Raw genomic sequence first — 6449 nt, 5'->3', positions numbered from 1 at the left:
AAAAAAAAAAAAAAAAAAAACTTTTCTCTGAAAAATGAAGATATCTGAAAACCCAGCTGAGAAGCGTTGATGCCCATATAAATTCAATTAGCAAATGCTTAGATACCTGCTGTAGACCAGGCACTATTCAAATTCTGGGGGCCTGGGAGAGAACAAGGCAGAAATAAAAGTCCTATTGCTGTGAAAGCAAAGTACAATTGTTACCAAGGTATATAATAGTAGATCTAACCCAGCTTTGGGGTCAGGAAGGCTCCCTAGAGGAACTGATATTTCAGGCTCGCACTGGAAATAAGTAGAAGTTAACTAAGTAAAGAGCCAAGAGAGAGGGAAGTGTTCCAGGCAGAGGGTATAAAAGCACACAGCTTGAACTTAAGAGGAACTGAAAAATAATTACATGTATCAAGACTTATCTGTAAGGATGATCATTAGAGTAACATTTATGAGAATGAAAAATAACCCATGTGTCCAATAACAGGGGAATAATTAAATAAGCTATGATACAGAGGATTTTTAGGCCAGCAAAGAAAGTCTATATGATATTATAATGATGAATACATGTCGGTGTTCTGACATGTATTTGTCTAAATCCATAGACAGTGCACCACTAAGAGTCAGCCCTAATGTAATCTATGGACTTTGAGTGATTACCATGTATCAGTGTAGGCTCATCAATTGTAACAAATGTACCACCGGGTGGGTGATTTGATAATGGTAGAGGCTATGCATGTGTAGGGACAGGAGGTATGTAGGAAATCTCTCAATTTTGCTGTGAACCTAAAACTGCTCTTAAAAAAAAGTCTAAAATAAATAAGCTATCCTATCCATGCAATAGAATCCAACAAACCATTAAAAATAACTCTACAAATGACAATGCTCAAGATATATCATTCAGTTTAAAAAACTGTACAAGAGCATGCAATCAGTATGATCTGAATTTTGCTCTATCTGTATTTCATTTTATGTATGCATTGCTTGTCCAGGCCTATTACCCTATAATTCTACCTGTAATCATATCTGGGTAGTAGAATACAGGTGATAACTTTCTACTTTGTGCTTTTCAGTATTTTTCAAATTAAAAAAAATGAACATGCACTTCTTTTGTTGTGGAAAAAAATGTTACAGAAGGATCAGGCTTGCTTTTTAAGGCCCCAGGCTGTGTTGCTAAGCAAAGCTGCCTTCCTTGGGTCCTTCTGGTGCCACCTTCCACAGGAGGCCCCAGCTCAGAGCTACCTGGGGTGGTGAGGTTCCTGCCCCTGACTCTTCCTGCGTGGGTGTTTTCCTCCCTCACGAGGGTTTGTTTTATCTTCAATACACAAGTGCTACTGCTCTGAAAATGACCTCGCTCGATGAAAGCTTCATTAAGGGGCTTGACTGCAATAGGAACACAGGGGATAGAGCCAAGCCGCTCTAAGCCAGGAGTCTGAAAAAAGCCGCTCATCCCTGTGGCTGCAGCACCAAGGTGTACATGGGTCTCTGTTTGCTGAGGAATAGGGGCTGCTGCTTCTCTGCTGCCCCCTGCCACCTCCCCACGCAGTGCAGAAGTGGCCCCCTCCACCCCGAAACAATGGGCTCCTTCCAAGGTGGAAGATTCCACGAGTGAAGCAGGAAGAGGGTAAGGGGATGCTTTGGAAAGTTAGTGCATCCATGTCTCATTTCAAGCACGTGGTCTCAGCCTTGGCCCCTACATTGGAATCACTTGCAGAGCTTTCAAAACCACTGATGCCTGTGGACCATGACCAGAGGTCCTGATTTAATCTGTCTGAGCTGTGACCTGGGCTTGGGGATCTGGTGCTCTTTTCATCTTCTTTTCCAAGCTTAATGCCTGCATTGCATTTTCCCCCTTGAGGTATTCCCTAATAAGAAGGCCCTTCCCACATCACCATCCTGCCAGGCTCTCTCATTTTTAAGCCAATTCTGAAATTCCATTTCCTGGAGGAACTTCCAGTTCTGCTGCGAAGGCTGTGTGGTCTAAAGGCAAGTCTCTTAACCGCTGTGAGCCTCATTTCTTCACTCAGACAGACCTAGTTTACAGTTCTGCCAACACTTAGGGAACCATCATCATGGTGCCCCGTCCCTGAAACACCAGCAGCTGCCAAACTTCAACCCCCTCCTCGGTGGTCTGACTTTCGGCTCCTCCAAGCTTCTAAGAGTTAATAATTACAACCCCTTCTCTTTGTTCCCCCAGTTCTAGAGGTCAAAGCTGCTTCCTGCAATTGCTGCATCCTTGATATCTTGACACTGAGCAGGCATCTGCAAACCTTTTTGGCCAAGGGCTGGATAGTAAATATTCTAGGCTTTGCAGGCCATATGGTCTCTGTTGAGCCTACTTCACACTGCAAACACAGATAATTTTACTTCTTCCCTTCCAGTCTGGATGCTTTTATTTCTTCTTCTTGACTAATTGCTCTAGCTAGGACTTCCAAAGTTGAATATGATGTTAGCAATGGGCTTGTCATATAGGCCTTTATTATGTTGAGGTACATTTCTTCTATACCCAATTTGTTGAGAGCCTTCTTTCATGAAAGAGTGCTGGATTTTGTCAAACACTTTTACTGCATCTATTGAGAGGATAATATATTTGCATCCTTTATTCTATTGAAATGGTATATCATATTTGTCAATTTGTGTACGTTGAGCCATCCTTGCATCCCAAGGATAAATCCCAATTGACGTGTGGTGTATAATCTCTTTAATGTGATGTTAAATTGGTTTGCTAGGTTTTAATGATAATTTTTGTACCAGTATTCGTCAGGGATATTGGCCTGTAGTTTTCTTTTCTTGTAGTGTCCTTAATCTGAATTTGGTATCCAGGTAATGCTGGCCTCATAAAATGAATTTGGGAATCTTCCCGCCTCTTCAGTTTTTTGGAAGAGTTTGAGAAGAATTCATTTTAATTCTTCTTTAAAATTCTGGTAGAATTCACCACTGAAACGATCTGGTCCTGGGCTTTTCTCTGTTGGGAGGTTTTTGATTACTGATTCAATTTCCTTACTTGTTTTTGGTCTATTTAAGTCTTCTATTTCTTCATGATTCAGTCTTTGTAGGTTGTATGTTTCTAGGAATTTATCCATTTCTCCTAGGTTTTTCAATTTGATGGAGTATAATAGTTCATAGTAGCTTCTTACAATCCTTTGTATTACTGTGATGTCAGTTGTAATGTCTCTTCTTTCATTTATAATGTTTATTTGAGTCCCGCCTCCTTTTTTCTTGGTTAGTCTACTAAAGGTGTGTCAATTTTGTTTAGTTTTTCAAAAATCAACTCTTAGTTTCATTGATTTTTTCTATTCTCTTTCTAGTTTCCTTTTTATTTATTTCTGCTATAATCTTTATTATTACCTTCTTTCTACCCACTTTGGCTTATTTCAGTCTTCTTTTTCCAGTTCCTTGAAGTGTAAAGTTAGATCATTTGTTTAAGATTTTTCTTTTTCCCTAAGGTAGGCATTTATCACTATAAATTTCCCTATTAGAACTGCTTTTGGCTGCATCCCATAAGTTTTGGTATATTGTGTTTTCATTTTCAGTTGTCTCAAGATACTTTCTGATTTTCCTTTTGATATCATTTCTTTGACCGATTGGTTGTTAAGGAGTGTGCTGTTTAATTTCCATGTATTTGTGAATTTTTCAGTTTTCCTTCTGCTATTGACCTCTAGTTTCATAATATTGTGGTTGGGGAAAATGCTAGATATGATTTCAATCTTCTTAGATTTGTTAAGATTTCTTCATGACCCAGCATATAATCAGTCCTGGAGAATGTTCTGTGTGTGCTTGAGAAGAATGTGCATTCTGGTGCTGTTGGATGTGATTTTCTGTGTGTCTGTTAAGTCTGTTTGGTCTATAATATTATTTCAGGTCTACTGTTTCCTTATTAATTTTCTGTCTAAATGATCTATTCAGTGTTGACAGTGGGATATTGAATCCATACTATTATTGTATTGCTGTCTATTTCTCCCTTCACTTCCATTAATATTTACTTTAAACAGATCCTCCAGTGTTAGGTGCATATATATTTACAATTGCTGTATGTTTTTAGTGAATTGATCCCTTTATCACTCTATAATGACCTTCTTTGTCTCTTATGACAAATTTTGACTGAAAGTTTATTTTATTTGATATACAGTTGTTATACTTTTGGTTACCATTGCATAGAATATCTTTTTCCATGTTTTCACTTTTAGCCTATTAGTGTCCCTAAACCTAAATTGACTAAGTTATAAGCAGCATATTTTTGGATCTTGTTTTATTATCCATTCAACCACTTTGTGTCTTGTTATCAGAGAATTTAGTTCACTTATGTTTAAAGTAATTATTGAAAGGTGAGAGCTTACCATTGCCATTTCATTAATCATTTTCTGTCACTTTTTTTTTGTCTTGGTTTCTTTGTTCCTTCAGTCCTCTTTTACTGTCTTCCTGTGTGATATATTTTTGTAGTGGTATGTTTTAATCCCTTTCTCTTTATCTTTTTGTATCAACTATAATTTCTGTCTCTGTGGTTAACATAAGGTTTATATAAAATATTTTATAGATATAACAGTCTGTTTTTAAGCTGATAACAATTTGCCTTTGATCACATAAAAAGACTCTACACTTTTCTTTCCCCTACATTTTATGCTACTGATGTCACACTTCACATCTTATTATACTGTGTATCCAATAATGAATTATTGTAGCTATAGTTATTTTTAATGTTATTGTTTTTTAACTTTTATACTAAAGATAAAAGTAATTTACAACATTGTGAAAATGATTCTACTACCCAAAGCAATCTACAGATTCAATGCAATCCGTATCAAACTACCACTGGCATTTTTCACAGAACTAGAACAAAAAAATTCACAATTTGTATGGAAACACAAAAGACCCCGAATAGCCAAAGCAATCTTGAGAATGAAAAACAGAGCTGAAGGAATCAGGCTCCCTGACTTCAGACTATACTACAAAGCTACAGTAATCAAGACAGTATGGTACTGGCACAAAAACAGAAAGATAGATCAATGGAATAGGATAGAAAGCCCAGAGATAAACCCACGCACATATGGACACCTTATCTTTGATAAAGGTGGCAGGAACGTACAGTGGAGAAAGGACAGCCTCTTCAATAAGTGGTGCTGGGAAAACTGGACAGGTACATGTAAAAGTATGAGATTAGATCACTCCCTAACACCATACACAAAAATAAGCTCAAAATGGATTAAAGACCTAAATGTAAGGCCAGAAACTATCAAACTCTTAGAGGAAAACATAGGCAGAACACTCTATGACATAAATCACAGCAAGATCCTTCTTGACCCATCTCCTAGAGTAATGGAGATAAAAACAAAAATAAACAAATGGGACCTAATGAAACTTCAAAGCTTTTGCACAGCAAAGGAAACCATAAACAAGACCAAAAGACAGCCCTCAGAATGGGAGAAAATATTTGCAAATGAATCAACTGACAAAGGATTAATCTCTAAAATTTACAGGCAGCTCATGCAGCTCAATAACAAAAAAATAAACAACCCAATCCAAAAATGGGCAGAAGACCTAAATAGACATTTCTCCAAAGAAGATATACAGACTGCCAACAAACACATGAAAGAATGCTCAACATCATTAATCATTAGAGAAATGCAAATCAAAACTACAATGAGATATCATCTCACACCAGTCAGAATGGCCATCATCAAAAAATCTAGAAACAATAAATGCTGGAGAGGGTGTGGAGAAAAGGGAACACTCTTGCACTGCTGGTGGGAATGTGAATTGGTTCAGCCACTATGGAGAACAGTATGGAGGTTCCTTAAAAAACTACAAATAGAACTACCATATGACCCAGCAATCCCACTACTAGGTATATACCCTGAGGAAACCAGAATTCAGAAAGAGTCATGTACCAAAATGTTCATTGCAGCTCTATTTACAATAGCCCGGAGATGGAAACAACCTAAGTGCCCGTCGTCGGATGAATGGATAAAGAAGATGTGGCACATATATACAATGGAATATTACTCAGCCATAAAAAGAAACGAAATTGAGCTATTTGTAATGAGGTGGATAGACCTAGAGTCTGTCATACAGAGTGAAGTAAGTCAGAAAGAGAAGGACAAATACCGTATGCTAACACATATATATGGAATTTAAGAAAAAAAAAATGTTATGAAGAACCTAGGGGTAAAACAGGAATAAAGACAGAGACCTACTGGAGAACAGACTTGAGGATATGGGGAGGGGGAAGGGTGAGGTGTGTTAGGGCGAGAGAGAGACATGGACATATATATACTAACAAACGTAAGGTAGATAGCCAGTGGGAAGCAGCCGCATGGCACAGGGAAACCGGCTCGGTTCTTTGTGGCTGTCTGGAGGGGTGGGATAGGGAGGGTGGGAGGGAGGGAGACAAAGAGGGAAGAGATATGGGAACATATATATATGTATAACTGACTCACTCTGTTATAAAGCAGAAACTAACACAC

This window comes from Lipotes vexillifer, unplaced genomic scaffold (assembly GCF_000442215.2).
Source record: "Lipotes vexillifer unplaced genomic scaffold, Lipotes_vexillifer_v1.1 scaffold1771, whole genome shotgun sequence".
Lineage (NCBI taxonomy): Eukaryota > Metazoa > Chordata > Mammalia > Artiodactyla > Lipotidae > Lipotes > Lipotes vexillifer.
The sequence above is the reverse complement of the archived record's forward strand: the minus strand, read 5'-3'. Positions refer to the sequence as shown.